Raw genomic sequence first — 20,532 nt, forward strand, 5'->3', positions numbered from 1 at the left:
TAATGGCTTTGCTATGGGTCCACTCATTCTATCTATTAATCTAGAAAGAAGTTGTTTAAAAATGTTTGAACTATAACAAGAAAATACGATCATGCATTTTTTTTATTTTTATAAATCAGAAATTATACGTATATGACTACATATTCAAATAACATTTTTTTTATTCATTAGTACATTCACTCCCTGGAGTATTGTGCCATGCATTTATATTTATTTCACATTCATTATGTTGTACATGATATGTATAATGTATATTATTATATTTTTTATTTTATTTAACAATATTTTTATATATTAAATAATATAATGAAATGTTTTATGTACAAAAATCTGCTGATTTTATGAGTTGTAAAATAACACGTCCTAAAATTATAAATTAAGATGTTTAAAATTAATGATTCTTATAAAATATTGTTCACGTTTTTGTTTAAAACATTAAATAGTTAATAACTTGTTAATTCTTCAATTCAAGAAAAAGCTATTGATCAGACGAGCTATGACCTTTCCAGAAATCAACATGCTTTGCATATATCTGACGACGAATCGTGACATACTAACCCGAGAGGTGCGTTTTAGAATAAATTTAATAGATAGACACACACGCACACATGTTAACGGTGCTATGGTCTCATATGGGACGCATTTTAATTCGCTAGACATGAACAGGAGATGGTATGCGACTGATCATATAAAGAAGGCGACTAATTATAATTTCTTGACACGTAATTGGACATTCGTCATGAATATTTGCACCGTTTTCGAATAGCTTATATATTTTTTAAAATTTGTCAAGATTTTGTACAGGATAAAAATATTCTAATTATTTGCTTATCATATGAATAGTTCTAATATAATATTGTGCTCTCTTTCATAGAAAAATATACATATATTTTATAGAGAAGTTATGCATAAAGGGTAAATAATAGTATAATATAAAAATAATCCTTAAAAAAATACAAATATTTTGAGGACTGTTAAAATCTCCAAATGTAGAATCCCTCTTTGTTTTATTAATTAATTCAATTTCGTTCACTAAAAGTTAAAATATTTTGAAACGATACATTTTTTAAACTTTTACAACAAAAAAAATATAAATGAAAAAATAAATGGCAGTATGAGCCTGGCGCTGTTGGTATATATATATAGGGCGCAGAATTTAATATAATACAACACATTGAGATAGCATTGTGAAATTTATTCTAAAAATTTTTTAACGAAACTAATTGACGCTTGTTAAATTAAATATTAAAAATTATCGCGGACGTTTCGAACCCCTCTTAGGGGAACCCATCTTCAGCGCATATTTAATAATCTTTACAATATAAATTAGGAGTAATAAACGAAGTCACCGTAAATCGTTCGGTCCGAAGAAGAAGCATATCTTTTGTTTTAATTCTTATCATCCGTCCGTTTCCAATTGCATCTTTCCAAGGTTGGTGAGCCAGGAAACGATGAATCGGGGATTCAGTGATAAAACACTGTGTGATACATTTAATCGCAACATTTTTCAGACCGGCAACATATGCAACCGCAGATCTTAAATTATATAGTCAATAATTAAAAGTACAATGTAAAATTGGTCGCGTACATATTCAAACTATTACACAGAGCTATTTTTACAAGGTGAAATTTGTAATAACATTGTTAACGAAAAATCAAGATAGTTAAATAATTACAGTTTTTTAGCATTATGTCGTATTATGAGCTAACCTAATCTAACCCCTAACCCTAACCTAATCGATAAGAAAATTGTAATTATTTTACTTTCTTGGGTGAGGAAACCTGACGTGCTGGTGAAAATTGGTTTCCAGCATCATTTTCAGCATCCAAAAATCTATAAGAAACGCCTCGTCTGGTTTAAAATAATTTTAAAAAATATTTTTTTGTAAACTAAAATAATTTATTTTTAAATAATTTATTTTATTCTATAAAAAGGGATAACAGAAAGAGAGCAAAAATTTCATGGACTTTATAGACTTTTAGTCGTTATAAATAACGTAACAATTTTTTTGTTTCATTATTATTAAAGCAAAATCACTAACCTTAATCTATTTTATTACTGATATTAAAATTTTTTTGTAAAAGTAAACCAGCAGTACTACTTCTCGCGCGTAACACTTCTTCCATTGCCTAGATCTATTGCGCAACTCGATCATTCCACGCGAGTTAGATGTCTCCTTCAGGCTTAAGCGATGTGGAATGTGCAATCTCCTTATCGCCGTAGAAGTATGCCAAAAGCGCTTCAAGTCAGCACAAACGAGTTCCACATTTACAACTACTTCTGGAACGGCGGACACAAGACGTCAATTTATTATCGCGGCAAGGCTTGTCAGTAAAGATAATATGCTGGCTCGCATGACTGTGACAAATTTGCCGGCCGATCGCTTATCAGCGTTCGTTTTAATACGGCTATTGCAGCCTATCATCGCTTCCAACTGGTGTTAGTGCGGCAGAAAAACTACACTGCGAATACTCACGAGAAGTAAGTAGTGCGCCCTCATGCATGAAGTTTCTACAATCGAATCGCAATCGGAATGCAACAAGAGCGCCGCTTGCCCAGATTGGCGAAGCTTATGTTAGTACAACAAGAATCGTGAAAATGCTGGTCCTACTAACCTAGTACGGCATATGAGGAATATATGAATGCATTTATACCACACCTAGAGATGTCTCGTAAACACTCGTCTTCTCGATCAAATATTCGATTAGATTATTCGCGTTATTAAGTCGACCAGTGCTCTAATTATTGCACTTATCCTAGCCGATCTAAAAATCTATATATTTTATTATTATATCAATCTTCTCAATGCTATGCCTGTAGTACATAATTTAAGTTTTCAATATTTTTTAAATAATTTTTAATAGCTAATCCGTCACTATGAGAGAATATAAATATATATCTATATAACTGTATGCATTTATAGAAATTTTATCATTATTTTTTTCATAACAATTGAGAAGATTGAGAAGATTGAGAAGATTGGCGCAAATTAAAATTAAATATTTGTTTTAAAAAATATATGCCAAAATATCTACTATAATATATATATATTTTTTTTTTAATAAAGTTTTTTTAAATAAAATTATTTGATGAATATATTGAATCAAATTGACCTTTTCTGAATTTGATATGTTTGTGATAAATTATAGAATAATGAGATGCTAAAATCTAATTGTGTAAAAAAAATATTTGTTTATGAATGGTTTTTATGAATTTACGAGTTCAAGTAGTTATACGTATAGAAAATATCTATGTCTTATTTATTCCTACATATTTAATATATAACAAAGAGTTAAATTGATATTATTCATTTTATTAATAGATTATTAAGAAAAGAGTTCTACATAGGTATATATGTGTATACATATACATATACACAACTGTTCTATTTATACATACATGGCTGCTTTCGCGACAAAATCAAAATGATCCAGATTAAAATAATCCTGCGCTGTGATTAGTCGAATCTGAAATTTCATTCAATTTCATTCAATGAAATGAAGCATTTTGATTCTGTCGCAAAAACAGCCCATATGACCTATTTATATAATACATGAACATTAAATACGACAAAACGTTATCAATGTATAACCGACAAAAATGATAGATCGAATTCTATTCAAAGTGCGACATTTTGATATAATTATTCACGCAATCTCAAAGCAATAAAAAATTTCCGAAAAATTTTTGCTATTCGCATTTAAGTACACCATTTACTTATTTTTAATACATAAAATTGCTATTATAAGTATTCACTTTGTGTTAAAATTAAAATTTAAATAATTTTTTAAATAATATACTGTTGTTTTAATATTTCCTCAAATCAAGCATATTATATGTTGCATTGTAATTTCTTTCAATATAAATCAAGCCAAATAGTTAAATTAAAAATTAGGTTGTTTTATTTTTCGAACATTTATTTTATAAACATATATTCAATATATTTGAATTATTTTCTTAAATTCCTTTAACTTGAAAATATATCATAAATAAATCTTTACGATTTACATTTTTGGCATAAAAAGTTATAAGGATAAGATGGTCAAAAAATGAATATATGTAGGGTAGGTAGTCCAACAATGAACCATATAAATTTCAGAGGCTTATATCTTTTTCAATTATTGAGTTGGAGACCTATATTTTTGCATACAGTTTATGTAATTTAGTTGGCTACATAATGTAGAAGGTAACTCATAAGTTATTTTTTAAGTTTAACCAATTTCAATTTATTTTAAAAAATGTTTCATTGTGTACAGGGGTGTGTAAACAATGAACCACATATGTTATACTGCGAATTGTTAGAATTATTTTAGTTTTACTATGTTTTAAAATGTTTATTTAGGGAAGGGGTAATTATAAGACATAATAAATAAGATTAGGATGGTATGATATGAAAGCTAACTTAATTATGTTGTTTTTATTATTTGAAGTTTACAATCAAATTTTTAATATTTTTATTATTTTTAATCAGATTTTTTCTTAAATTTTTTTAGATTATTATTTATTGTACCAACTAGTCAGTTACAAAAAAAATAAATAAACTGTTCTTAACAATGAAAACCCGGTTCATTGTTTACCACATCAAAATGGCTTATTGTAGACTACATAATCTTTTTTACAATAATCTCTAAAATAATATGATAAAATAATAGAATAGAAAAAAGTTGCTTACAAAATTATAAAGCCAAATATACATACAAAACTATAGAATAATGAAAAAAATTATAGATATTACAACAAAAACATAAAAAATGCGTAAAGCTTATAAAAAAATTTAGTGTTTTACCCAAAATTCACAAAACGTGACCTCACATGGTCATTCTTCACGTGATTTGCCAACCGTTTGGGGAGTCGAGAAGGGGTTCAAATGCGAGTCGTTGCATGACAATAGCACAATCTGGCAAAGTCACATTTACGAAATATCGCAATGGTTCATAGTGTACCAATGGTTCATTGTTGGACTACCTACCCTATATAATTTACGAGATATTTTATACTTAAATTTGACATAATTTTACATAAACTATGAAATATCTCGTAAAATATTCATTTTTCCGATGATCTTATCTTAATACTTTTATGTATAAAATAATAAATAAAAAAAATTTTTTTTTAATTGGTATAAAGAAAACACATGTTGTTTTCAAGAAAAAGTATGTAAATTGCAACTAGCAACACATACTTTTTCTTACAAACAACAATGTGTTTTTTTTCTTTTTTTACTAATTAATTTCTTTCATTATGTTATGCATAAAAGATATTGAGCTAAGATCGTCAAAAAATGAATATTTTAACGAGATATTTCATAGTTTATGTAAAATTATGTCAAATTTAAGTATAAAATATCTCGTAAACTATTTATTTTTTGGCCATCTTGCCGTTGTAACTTTTTATGCCGAAAATTGCGAAAAATCGATTTATATAAAAAAATATAGTGGTTTGATTTTTAAAAAAACAGAAATGACCTTCAAATGACCTTGAAAAGCGCCCTTTAGAAAAAAGTCAGAAGCGCAATCTTCTGTCCCTCTTTAAATCGAACAACTTTTATTTGAAACATTTTGTTGTACAATCAAAAATAAAAAAGTTTTTGGGGATGATCGATTAAAATGGGACACATAATAATAATATTACATAAAAGGTATATTGTATAAAAGAAATTATAAATCTTTCATTCATATACTTTCTAATTAATTGTTAATAATATAATTATATATAATTATAAATTTTCAAATTTTTTATTTGTCATAATAATTTTATACATTGTTCTATGCAGTGTTTATATAAAAGCTATTATCAGTTAAAAATCGATCTTTTTCTGCCCCCTCCTAAATTTGTTTTGACAAAGCGACCCAAAAAAGTTTTGGCAAGTATTCGATATTCGCTACATGACTTGTAACTATCCCGTTGCACTGCCCCTCTGCTTGCTATAATACATTCCCAAGATTTTCTATATTTGAGGTCGACCCAAATGTGACGAAGAAAGAGAGAGAATTGCAGAAAATCCGGTTACGTTATGATCCGATTTATAATTCTGAGTTCGCTTAAAAAAGTAAAAAATTAAAAAAGTCGGCAAATCTGTCCAACGATGCAACAGCTATAATGTTTGATTGAATAAATTCAAAGCAATTAACCTTTCATAGCAAATCATTTACTACGATAAAAAATATGTTTTACAGCTTTTATGAAATGCTTTCACGCATATATAGAATATGACATAAAGCAAGTATACTTTAACAAATAAATTTATTAAAAAAAAATAATTTACTGCTTTTTGATATTAGAAACATTGCACATGGAATTGTTTAGAGTTTCAATACAAACAGTATGAAAAAAAAAGTTTGTCGATTTCATGCATCGAAAAAAAATTTATCGTGTCAATGATTTTTAAAACAATTAGTTATATATCATAATTTTAACATAAATTTTTACAATATTAAAATTTTGTTTAATGAGAAAATCTCACATCCTTCCTGATGTAAAGTAAAAAAAGAATATTTCAGGATATATGTTTTTAATGCAAGAAATTTTTAATAATGAAACATTTTTATGAAAGAGTTTTATAAAAAACTTTTTTCACTGCACGTAAGTTATTTAATGCGAGATACTATCATGTCTCTTGATATTGCATGAGAGAACACTTTTTCAGTATTGATGATTCAAAGATTCTTCTGATATTACATTTCTTAATAAATTTTCTCAATTCTTGTGATTTTCACAACGAGAAAAATATGTTTTTATATCAACAATCGCGAAGTAATATTACAAAAGGTCTCTTTCAGGATAACATGGACGAAGATTACTAACATCATATAGTATGTATGAAATACTATGTATATGATATTATGCATTATTATTTTGTACATATTATTTTGCCTTTTATATTTTTATTTTTGATCAATTCTGATTAAATTTAAAAAGTCATCTATCTTCGAATTTTAAACGCTTGTAACTTTTAAAGGAATGGTTTTAAGAAAAAATGTTTTGGAAATGATATGAAAGTTGCTTGCCTTCTATCCGTAGATTACGGAAATTAAAATAGATTACGGATTGATTTTACATAGATACCCATTGGAAATTTTAAAAGGTTGCCCTCCCGCTTTACTTTTCAGAAGGATCGGAAAAGGATCAATCTTAACATAGATTTAAAGGTCCCTGAGAGCTATAAAATTCGAGACCAGAATGATTAAAATTGATCGCGCATCTTAAAATATTAAACTATTAATGTTATGTGGACCACTTTGCATACATAGGTATATACAGAGTGTTTCCTTTAACTATTACGCCTCAAATAACTTTTTTATTTCTGATTGTACCACAACTGTTTGAAACAAAAGTTTAATTTGAAGAGTGAGATTGTGCGACTGACTTTTTTCTAAAAGGCACTTTTCAAAATTATTTATAGATCATTTATGTTTTTCTAAATGGAACCACTATATTTTTTTATATAAATCGATTTCTCGCAATTTTCGGTATAAAAAGTTACAAGGGCAAGATGATCAAAAAATATAAAGTTTACAAGATATTTTATACTTTAATTATAATTTTACATAAACTACGAAATATCTCGTAAAATATTCATTTTCCGATGATTTTACCTTAATACTTTTATGCACAAAATAATGAGGGAAATCGATTGGTGTAAAGAAAACGCATAATTATTTTTAAAAAAGAATATGTAACTGCTAGCTGCTAGTTACAAATTACACACTTTTTCTATATACATATATACAATATGAGTAAAAAATAAAAATAATAAACCAACTATCGCCAGAATTCGAAGTTTTTCTGTCGAATCTCTATACTTCAACTTTGTATTTAAAATCTTGTGTGCTCTTGACTCGATGGAATATGTATAGAAATATCACAATCATAATGTTTTAATATTGTCCTCAAAGCAATAAAGCGACGAAAACGAAGTTGATTTATTCGTGCAATACAACATTTTATAACTATAACTAAAATAAACAAACGAAAGAATATTTATGTTTATGAAAAAACTATTTTTATTTATTTATTATGTAGTATTTATGTAGTATTTTACGATAATGATGACAAAATACTGATATTATATCGTGAAAGTTAAAAAAACCATAAAAACCATAATATTTCATTGATACATGTAATATAGTAAAGCTACTATTTCAAGCAAATAGCATACTGATATTTTTAATACATTGATATTGTTATCAAAATTTTTTAATGCATATTTCTATCTTTCTCTCTTTTTAACAATCAGAAAATTCTAAAGTACTTATATCTTATATTATAATATTATATCTTCAACATACTGTACCTTTAAGTTTCCGTCTTTAACTACATCGCATAGTATTTAATCAAGTGCACTTTAAACAATAATCATTAATGTCATAATTCATACTATTTTGTTTAAGAACTAACAACACATACATATATCATTCGTAAACAATAATTTTATTTAGCTACTCTTCATGCGAATTGGAATTTATTTTAGATCGTAATCACACCGTTACGAATTTGCACATTACATCACTTAATAATTACATTTATCACTATGCATTATAGACTTCTTTTCGTACGAAAAAATCGAACGATTATTTTCGGCGACGTACAGCTATGTTTCATTCGATCGAAACTGTATATATTGATATGGATATTACGAAAACATAGAGTTTTGCAAGATATTTCCCGCACGTTTCCACACTAAATTTTCACACGCGAGAGACATCCACGTGGTGAACCGAACACCGAGACAGCCAAAGGGAATCTCCGACAAATTTTGCGCAGGACGTGTGGAGCATACAATATGTCTGTGCGTACATATATATATATATATATATATATATATATGTATATATATATACATACACATGTGTATATGTGTTTGTTGGGTGAGCACGTGTCACGTGGCCCTTAAGCATAGCTCTCACAAGGGCTAAAGGTAGCAATAGTGGGACTATTGTCGTGAATACAATGCTGTCGATGCTGGGTTCATATGTAGTCATCGTTGATGAAGGGTAGTTCTTGGCACGACTTTCCATGGGGGAACTGGACCCTCGCACTCTGTGGATTAAACATCTGTCCAAGATTCCCCCGCCACTACCATCATCCGGCCCATTGGCTTTTTAGATGCGGTATATATTTCTTTCATAGTTTACGACGTTCGGCTAAACGTGTTAGATTAGATGTTTGCGGATTTAAATTTCAAAATGATGGTATGTTTACATTGCTTTGTGTTCTGCCTTCGTTATCTTTATTTGATTTGATCTTTCGAGCAATATAGGAACAATGTGAATATTTTTAAAAGAATTTAGAATTATATAGATTTACTTATATATTTATTTTTATTTCAAGCATATTTTATGTATTAAACATACCAAATTTTAGTTTATATAATAAGAAACAGAAATTACAGTTTATAAAATGTTCTTTGTCTTCCTTATATAAATTATTTAAAATTAAACAGTTTAATTACACTTGTTAATGCGTGGGACTATTTATTATTAACTTGTTAATAATAAATTATGAATTATCTATCTCTTGGCATAACAAAATTTATCCATGGCTCTTCTTATAGACCATTAAACAATTCTAATTACGTTGCACGCACGTATAAACATCGGTCCAACATGTCGCATTAAATTAACATTGCGTTTCCGGAGCATGCGACATTCAGCATGACAACGTGCGCCATGCTTTTCTAAATATACGCATCAAATGATTGACATCACAATAAGAAATGTAATGTAACGAAGAAAAAACATGTAACTTGTAACTACATATTTTTCCTTAAAAACAACTATGTTTTCTTCACACTGATTGATTCCTCTCATTATTTTGTGCATAAAAGTATTGAAGTAAGATCATCGAAAAGTAAATATTTGACGAGATATATGTTATAGTTTCTGTAAAATTATATCAAATTAAAGTATAAAATCCCTCGTAAATTATTCAATTTTAAAATATTTTATGATGCTTTTAAAAAATTATAAATTTATCTATAAAAAACTGAAGGTGACCTTGAAAAAAAATAACTGCTAAAAAGTATTGGTCTCATTATTCTGTGCATAAAAGTATTAAAATGAGATTACCGAAAACTGAATGTTTCACAAGATATTTATATTTTATGTCAAAATGCTGTAACTTTTAAACCTCATAAGTTGGAAACTTTATGAAAAATAACTTAATTATAATGTTTTGGAAAGCTCTCGAGATAAGCTACAAGAATATGTAATAAAAAAATGGGGGGTTTCATTTAAGAAATTAAAGGTGACCTTCATGTGACTTTGACAACACTCTTCAAGGTTATAATAATATTGCTATGTAATGCGCCACTTGCAACTGTACAACTTTTGTCTAAAACACTTTTCTGTAAAACTAATATTTTTTTAGATTTTTCAAGGTTTCCATACTTTTTTCTCACCCTGTACACTCATGCAGGCGCGCGTGCGTGCACGTGTGTGTGTGTGTGTGTGTGTGTGTGTGTGCGCGCGCGCGTGTGTGTGTGTGTGTGCGCGTGTGTGCGTGTGCGTGCGCGTGCGCGTGTGCGTGTGCGTGTGTGTAGAGAGGGGGCTGGAGAGAGAGAGAGAGAGAAACGGAGATTATATATCAACTACTTGAGTATTCAAAATTTAAAGCTTGAGTGTGTTGTTCTGCATAAAGTGTAATCACGATCATCCTGACTCTTAATCCTAATTGCTGTCAATTGGTGCCAATTGCCAAGCGACTATGCTGTCCCAGCTGTAATTTGCGTTTCGTATAGCGATATGATATTCGAATCTTGTATTGCGTATACGCAATATACGAGTGCAGTTGTGTGTGTATATATATATATATATATATATATATATATATATATATATATATATATTATAATAATAATTGTTTTTTAGTAATAGAGTGATCAATCAATGTACAAACGGGTCTATCATATTTTTCAATCACTTTGATGTTTTTTTTCTCTGTCTTCATTATATTTATAATAATCATTTATCAGCAAAAGATTAATATATAATTGTAAATTATATGTAAATTGCAATTTTATACATCATTATCATAATAGTTTTTCGATGTATTTCGATATATATTCCTGATTTAATTGTGAAAATTTAATTATAAAAGAAATCAATGATAAGGAAATTTTAATATAGATTAATTAAAATGTATATTATTATTTAAAATAAATTTTAAAGAATTAAAAGAATTAAATAAAATAACCAATAAAAGAATTAAATAAAGTAAACAGTAAAAGAACGCCTTTTTGTGTAACACAGATACGTATACTTAGGATTCTGTTTTTACTTTCTTTAAAAAAGTATTTTTTTATGTTTATATATTGTATAACTGGATACAAAACTATCTTTACAATTTTTAAGATGAAAAATTAACGAGTTAGCAAGAAATAAGAAAAAAGAGATTGTGGATACGATAACAGTAACAGTCGACAGGTTTTACTTATTTATGTTTAAATCAAATTATTATAATTATAAATTATTATTGTGTTCAATTACAATAAACAGTAATGCAATCAAAGAGAGATTGGAATTATCATAATTATGCAATATCGTCTTTTAATTACATTTTTAATAATCAACAAATAATAATTACTAAACAACGCTAGTGAGTTACGTATACGTCACATTGTAAAAAAAACATATATAATTTTTAATATGATTTTTCTGTTTCTTCTCTTTTATTACAGTCAAAGAAACAAATTCTATTTTATTGATACAATCACGAATTATTGAATTGTTGTATTCAACTTGCAAATAAAAAAAATATCAATAAATGTAGCAATTGATAATGAAAACTTATTTTTCTGAAATTACACAAAATACGAAAAATATGCTTAAAAATAAAATGGCATGATACACACTAAATCCAAGCAAAATTATAATTTTATTATTTCTATATTTTAAATAAATGACCTTCCGCGCCCTTATAATCACGACTTACAAGTATTGACTTACATATATGCACGTGCAATATTTTGGTGGACATCATCCGGATATTCTCTGACTCATTCGAAATTGAGACTCTTAAGACTTTTAAGTTGTGTTAGGATTCATCCTTAGGGCGCGTACACACAAAGATGGAAAAACGTCTTTTAAGAGAAGATTGCCTGAAGTTTTCATGAAGAGAGAACTTCAGGGAATCAATAATAATCGGTATGAATGAATTACGAGTTTATTTGCGTTGACCTTAACCTTTTAATAGAGTAACAACACTATTTTTATATTATATTATTGTATTTGCGCATTCCGACATAGATATTATGAAGTTGTATCCATAGTTTTGCTATATTTTATAGGCACAGTAATAAATAAAATTAATGATATTATTATATATTAATAAATTATTATATATTAATAAATAAAATTAATGATATTATTATATATTAATAAATTATTATATATTAATAAATAAAATTATAATTTTGTAAACGATTATATAGTTTTTATATTATTTCATGTTATTAATTATAATACCAAGAGAGAGTGATTATATTCTGTTCACCTCTCTTTCTCTCTATCATTGAAAATTATAATTAAATTTCTATCTTATTAATTTGTAGGGCAACAAAAACGCATCGTATATTGCACAAAATTATGTTTATTATTCAGACATGTTTAATCATATCATATTTAAATATCGTTTATATGTATATACTCCTGCATCCAATGTGTCTACAAGCATTGATATATCTTTCTCTGTTACCACATTTTAAAAATTAATTTTTTCATGTATACGTTAAAAACGAACCTGACAGTTCATAAATTTTGTAAATCGCGAAACTGGCAAAAAAAAGAAGTTCATAAGATTATCGCTGTCTAGATTTTCAGTGGCTGTATCATATTTGTTCCTCATAGACGAGATTTTGTGTGAGGGAAGTTTTAAGGGCATGATGTATATGCACAGGGGGTTAACAGCTGTGGTCAATAGCCCACATGGCACACTTTGCTCTTGTTGAGATGTGGAGCTTTATCGATTTTATCGTGCTGTTTTTTCTCTAATGAATAAATGGACGGATATTGATTAGAACGCAATTTTATCATTTCGATAATTGTTAACTCATCCTGTTTCTATTGGTGACTAACTTGAAAAACTATCTGGATTGTTATCATGGATAATCGTCATATCATTGGATGTTAAATAATGCTTGTCAGTCAACGTCCCCCATCAGTCATCATCATCTTACCAGCAAGAATTCCATAACTGATGATTTCAATCATGCCCTGTTATTCTTATAGGAAATGGGAATATATTTATAGGTTGAATCATTTTGTTGTTCTCATTCTTTGCAGCTGTTCAATATCAAAATAACGAAATAACATTTATTGTTTTTGAATAATATGGCTGAACAATATTCATGATAAAATAATATATTTTTATATTGGCGACAAAAAGCATAACACGCGTCCCCAAAATAATACAGAACGCGTAATAAAACATGAGTGTAGCCTTGGGATGTATCGCTGTATCGGTGCAGCGAAAATAGTTCGTGTAAGAGAAAAGAGAGGTACAGACGGAAACCATTGGAAAGTTTATACGCGGCTTTTTGTAAAATTATTTCTCCAAATACATATTTAGAATACCCATGAGGTTGTTGTGTTGTTTCTTCTCATAAAGCTGACTCAATCAATTTCAAGATTTTTCATATCATCTTTTAACACGCTTTGATGAAAGCAATTTTCCTATTTGTCTGCTCGTAAAAGAATTTTTCAAAAATTATTTTTCAAAAAATATTCATACTAATCTCGATTTACTTTTAGTAAAGATTTCATATTCAATCTCGGTTAGTAAAGGTTTTATAGAGATCTATCTAACCATGTTTTATTCAAATGAAGAAACATATGATATGCTTCTAATTTTGGATGAATGTCAAAGTACATTCGCTGCAGTTGAAAAATTGTGGCGAGAACATTCTCAGACTCCTCATTCACGGAATGTTTTTTCACATTTAGCTAACCGAATCAGAACTGAAGATCGTTCAATCTAAACATAACAGAGGTAGATAGATCCATCGTACAATTAGATATAAAGGAGCAATGGAAATTTTTGTATTAGCAGAATTAAACCTTCATTAAAATGCCGAAAAAGAATTTTTGGTTAGTCGCGATGTTATATCTGGCGTATTTTGAAAGAAAATATATTTCACTCTGACAGAATGTCTGTTCACCAAGCACTGAATTATGATTTTTAACAGAAACTTGCATTTTGCAATTAAATAAGACAGCAATTACCTGGTTTTCATCTCAAAATTTTATTTTCTGACGAATGTACATGTAAAAGTATTGGATCTGTCAATACCTGAAAATGTCAGTATTGGTCACAAGTTAATTCTCACTGGTTGAAAGAAATGAATCATCAACATGATTGGGAAGTCAATGTTTAATACAGCATTATTGGAAATTAGATTGTAGGTCCTATTTTCTGTGAAGAAAATCTATACAGTGATAGATATTCAGCCTTGACAGAGACAGATTTTCTTATCTCATTAGAAAATCTCCCTCTGCGATTGTGTCTGGACTTGTAGTTTCAACAAAATGGATGCTCGTCATATACGAGGGCAGTTCGATAAGTCTGTGACTTTTACAAGATATGGCACTCAAATCGCTAATTTTATTTCTGATATTTACCATCTTATTTAAGTATACACACCAAGTTTCAAGTAGATCTGTCAAATAGAAATTTTTTGACAGCGTTCTAAAGCGGATAAGTTTGTGTTTTTTGCTAAAATGAAAAAAAGTGAATTTCGTGTGCTAATAAAACATTACTTTTTGCGTGGAAAAACCATTAAGGAAACTGAAGAAAAGCTAAAAAAGTATTATGGGGACTATGCTCCGTCGCATGGAATGGTTCACAAGTGGTTCACTGAATTTCGTTGTGATTTTTGGTCGATTGTGAGCAAGCGCGGCACCCATCTGGCCGACAGCTTCTTCATGCCCAAATGTTTATGCATGATATTAAAAACACGTTCGTTTGAGATGTTTACCATCTTGGCCATCTCGCGTATCTTCACTCGACGGTCGTCCAATACAATATCATGGATTTTATTGACTGTTTCTTCAGTTGTGACCTCATTCGGACGTCCCGGGCGCTCAGCATCATTCGTGCTTGTACGACCACAATGAAATTCAGTGAACCACTTGTGAACCATTCCATGCGACGGAGCAGAGTCCCCATAATACTTTTTTAGCTTTTCTTCAGTTTCCTTAATGGTTTTTCCACGCAAAAAGTAATGTTTTATTAGCACACGAAATTCACTTTTTTCCATTTTAGCAAAAAACACAAACTTATCCGCTTTAGAACGCTGTCAAAAAATTTCTATTTGACAGATCTACTTGAAACTTGGTGTGTATACTTAAATAAGATGGTAAATATCAGAAATAAAATTAGATTGCGATTTGAGTGCCATATCTTGTAAAAGTCACTGACTTATCGAACTGCCCTCGTACATCAAGAGTTTCCTATGCAGTACTAAAGACTATGTTTCCCAACAAATAAATAGATAAATATATAGTTCGATCAGTTATCTAACCCAATCACTAGACCTCATCGTCTTTGATGATTATTTAATTCAGGAAAAGTAAAAGATTTAGTATACTGTGAACGTTCGACTACAAAGGACAATATAATTCGTAGAATAAGTAAAGCAATTCGATCCTTAGATAAAATTTTCGAGATACCAATTTCTTCCAGAACAAAATATAAATGCTTTTTATTTTTTTTCCCCCCGTAAAATCATGATCTAAATTAAAAATTACTATGTTCCACTTAAAAAATCCGAACTTTCGGTCTGGATAACTTACGGTCACTAAGTAGTCGAAAGTTAAAAATATCATCATTCGATAGAGTGTACCCGATTTACTTATGCAAATTTTTGGAATTTTTAATAAAAATCACTTTCCTTTATTTTAAAAGGAGTAGAAGGATGGTCTCAGACATCCTGTATATTTTAAATAGCGCGAGAGTCAATAAACATAGCCCACATAATCTATCTCGCTTAACACTCTTAAATCCGTCAATTGCGTGCGATTGCGCATTCCGCATCATAACATTATAAGTGACCGACGGAGGATGAGAGTTAACCTTCTTATATATATAGTCTTAAACATGTTACGCTATTTCTGTGTGGCACGATGTGTTTTATTGTTAGTACAGTTAGTGAGAGAGAGGGGGGGGGGGGGTATGCGTTTGATAGCATGTTTGACTGCGCGAGCGCGATCGTAAAGAGCGGTAAAAATTATAATAAACGTACCGCGTATACGTATATTTCTTTTCTGCAAGTGTTATTTCATTGCATGTTCTTTTTGGTGTACTTACCGATATGTCAAATAATATGCATTAATGCTTGCTAAAGTTGCAGACACGAAATGTTTCCTAAATTATGAGATCTCTTGTATACTAGCTCAATATTCGAAGCTATCGGCTGAGAGATATGTTGTATATGTGACAGATATTTTATGTACATGTATATTTCCTAAGTTTTAAGTTTTCTTGTACACTACTTCGATATCCTAAATTATCAGTTGATCATTGTACAGATATGTATAACAATAAATATGTTATATAAGCTAACATTAGCATATTAAAATCAATAAAATTCTATATAATGTAATAATCAGTACTGCGATATTTTCATATCATTTCGCAAGAAGTTAGAAAAAGGCGTAGACGAATTGCATGTATGCATCGGTCGAACTTCAATTGTTCACTTTCCAGTGCTGAATCTCAACATAATATATGGCAATATAAACCTAGGTATGTACACGTAGAATTCACGTAGGTAGTTACTGACATTTCAAATCAAATGTCAAGCTTTCTCACAATGTGCTGTTTATCATTTGAATTGCTATAAACTATAGATTTGTGTATCTACAGCGGATGCTGAGCAACAGAAAAAAGAATTTTCTTAAAAATTTTATCTCTCAAAGATGAGATTAGTTACATTCCGCTAAATCAATTTTTTTATATTCTGATAAATTTATTATTATTATTATTATTAGCATTTTTTTGCTGTATCTATAATGATAATTCTGCGATATTTAATTAAGAATATTATTTTTTATGACATTTTACGCTGTAATATAATTTTTACATATATCTATTTATTAAGACATATGATAAAATTAAGAGATTAATCAATTCTAAAAAGCACTTGCAGGGAACATTTAATTTTCTGCTGCATCTATCTATGCAAAACGATCGACAGCTTTCATGCTAAATATCCAGTTTTTCATCATAGATTGCAACCACAAAAAACCATAGAACAAAAAAGTAAAATTCTTTTTCGGATTGTGTAGCATGCGTGTGACGGTTATTATATTATTTAACTTTATTAACAACGTAAGTTTCAGCCACCTTCAGTTTTAGCGCGTACATGATGAAACGCATTGATAAATCTAATTATCTTCACATACCGGTGTCAATCATAAAACATTGATTCAAAGTGATTTAAAATTGAGAGATATGCATGCCGTATATCTAGATCATTTAAAAACAAATAGATCAATTGTGTGAAATCGTATTTATAATCTAATAAGAAAATACTAATAAAGAATTGTAAAAAATGAATAATATAAAAAATAATGATGAAGAACTTCAGTTGGCATGCTGAACAATATAAGGGAATGTGAGTTTATTTTTAGAGATAATTTAAATTTATCTTATAAATGTAAATCTATCTTATCTCTCGTGTAGATTTGATTACAGAATATATTTCAATTATCGTAATTTTCTCAAATATTTTCGTTGCTTTTAATAAAATGCTGAATATTTCCGAGAAAGAAATTATTTTAAAGCAAGAAATATCTTCTTAAAGTCAACAAAAACTTTTTTAAGATTGCATTTCTCGATATTTAAAAATTATCGAAGTATCTTAATGAAAATAAAAGCATTATAAAAAATAATTAAAATAAATAATTATTAATAATTATATTAAAATAGTATTAAGGAAAGAAACTTATTACAACATTGTTATCTTTATCATTATGTTGTAATAATGGTAAAAATAGATTATTAACATAAGAGATAAGATAACATTACAGTAAGAATAATCAGTCGTCGCTACTCTATGATTAGATGATACAAATGTATCATCGTTTGTCCTTATGAATAAACAATAACATAATTTATTTCGCAAGACAAGGTAACTACCTTACTGAGCACAGGGGGAAAAAATTGCAATTTATTAAATATTGTTAAAATATATTATATTTTTATAACACTAATTTACAAAAAAAAATTTTTTTTATTATTTGGAACCAGACAAAGGTGTTTCTTATAGATTTTTGAATGCTGAAAACAATGCCGCAAGTTAATTTTTACCAGCATGTCAGGTTTCCGAAATAATTGAAGTTTAATATGCAAGAAAATGACTTTTTTGTGATATTTAAATTTTTTTTGTCAAAAAAAAGTTAATGTTATTTTGAAATTCTGATCAGAAATTGAATATTTTATTTCTTATAAAATGCATTTTTTTCTATTTCGATATTTTACTTTTTAGATGCTTTTACATATTAGGAAGGATTTAAATACAGAGTTTTGTTGAGATAGCAAATATTCCGCCTATATGATAATGAAGTATAAGATTACAATTTGTAATTTTGGGCTATCAATACACATATACAGTGTAACTTATCGTGATAGATTCCATTAAATGTATATTTATATATAGGATGTCTCATTTTAATTACTCATCTTGAATTTTTCGAAACAAATGCATTTTCGAAAAAAATGTTCCAGACAAAAGTTGTATGATTTAAAGGAAGGAATAATAATAAAATCAGTTTTGGAAAAAATAATTTTTTCTAGAAAATCTGTTTTTCTCAGGAGCATCTCCATATGAGAAGTAGTTCTCAACTTTAATTTTTCATTTTTCAACATGGCTAAAAAGTAAGATATTAAAATAAAAAAATTTTATAGGAGATGAACTTTCCAACGTTAATTTCTTTTACAAAAAATCTTAAATATCGCAAAAAAACCATTTTTTACATATTAAATCTCAATTATTTTTGAAAATCTAACGTGCTGGTGAAATTTAGTTTGCGGCGTTGTTTTTAGCACTCAAAAATCTATAAGAAACACTCTGTCTGATTTAAAATAATTTTTGGCTGTAAACTAATGTAATATAAAACGCATTATGATTGTTTATATGTATATACATATTCTAACTTTATACGTTATTTTTTATTCATTCATAACGTTTAAATGTTGCAACGTTGTCTGTTTTAAAGAACGCGCTTTAAAGAACTAAGTGACATTTTTGATGAAGTATGCAATAAACTCTATATATATGTTCAGTAGAGCAGCACCTTATTCACGAATTAAATGGCTGTCTGAAATCACGAAGAGGGATCATAGAAGAGGGATCAGAACCTTACCGGGTCTCCCACAGACGCGAAATGTGCAAAATCTTCTGATCGCGTCGGTCAGGACGCGCCGATCAATAGAAAGTAAGAAGGCACATGTCCCGGTGGGCTTCTCACACCATGATGGTCACAAGCTCAACATCGTGCATTTTCGGCAGCATCGCTCGACAACGTTGCGAGCTGAACGGACAGTTTTAGAAGGTTTTAGCACACTTTAGGCCCTGCACACGCAACGTTTTAAGTTTACGACGCGACAGATTTCGCTGCTTTACAAGAATTTAAATCGATCATGCGAAAGGGGCTGGGTCTAACGATAGGATGGGAATCGTAGCAATAACGATGCCAACGTCAACGACGCGGCGTTGAGACGAAGCGCGAAAGCCGAGAAAAGTCGGGACACTAGCCCGCTGTCATCGGAGGGACCGTCGACCCGGTGCACAGCGGCTTTTATTACTCGACGACGCACTGCGCCGACGTCAGAGCGACGTCGACGTCGTTGTCGTCGTCAAGGTGACGCGACGGCGCGCGCCGGAGCCTTTTCTCGTGCGCGCATATCGGCTGAATCGATTCCTTTAAATGCGGCGAGATATCGAAGCGCAAATATGAAACGCAACTGTATTACATACATACAAATTCGTATTTCAAAATTTTCGCGCTATAACACTCGTCGTTGCGTTTCACATTTGCTCTTCGATATCATGTATTACATACATACATGCAGACGTTATTAATGCCTTCCCACCTGAAGATAGCCGCGTTAAAAATAGCTAGATACATCGCGCGTCTAGTTATTTGTGCATCATGACTGTAGGTTCTTGAAGGAACCGGCAACGTTATTTCGGAGCCATCAGTTTGACAATTTTAAGTATTTGTGGAAGATTATTTCATAGATATAAATTAGATTATTTATTTATAGACATAAATTCATAGATTAAAGTATTTATTTTATTATATATATATATATATATATATATATATATTCTAATTATTATCTAATCTGTGAATGTATGCCTATAAATAAATAATCTCACTTATATCTATAAATAAATAATTTAATTTATGAATTTATATCTGTAAATAAATAACCTAATTTATATATTTATTAATTATATTTATAAATTTACCACATAATAATTATTAATTCAAATAATTAATGTCTTAAATTTCCTTTCTGTCTTTATA

General features: G+C 29.1%; 1 protein-coding gene across 1 annotated transcript in view; it reads right to left on the reverse strand.

The window, feature by feature from the left end:
* Positions 1-19,790, reverse strand: part of Daam (disheveled-associated activator of morphogenesis-like protein) — a 58,991-nt gene extending 39,201 nt beyond the window's left edge. The window contains exon 1 of the mRNA XM_083056554.1: positions 19,363-19,790. The gene's annotated coding sequence lies outside the window, so the exon portion shown is untranslated. The remainder of the gene's footprint in view (positions 1-19,362) is intronic.
* Between the last annotated feature and the right edge of the window lie 742 nt (positions 19,791-20,532).

Source organism: Prenolepis imparis, unplaced genomic scaffold (genome assembly GCF_030444845.1).
Source record: "Prenolepis imparis isolate NDT839.2.m4 unplaced genomic scaffold, iyPreImpa1.0 SCAF_2, whole genome shotgun sequence".
Taxonomy (NCBI): Eukaryota; Metazoa; Arthropoda; class Insecta; order Hymenoptera; family Formicidae; genus Prenolepis; species Prenolepis imparis.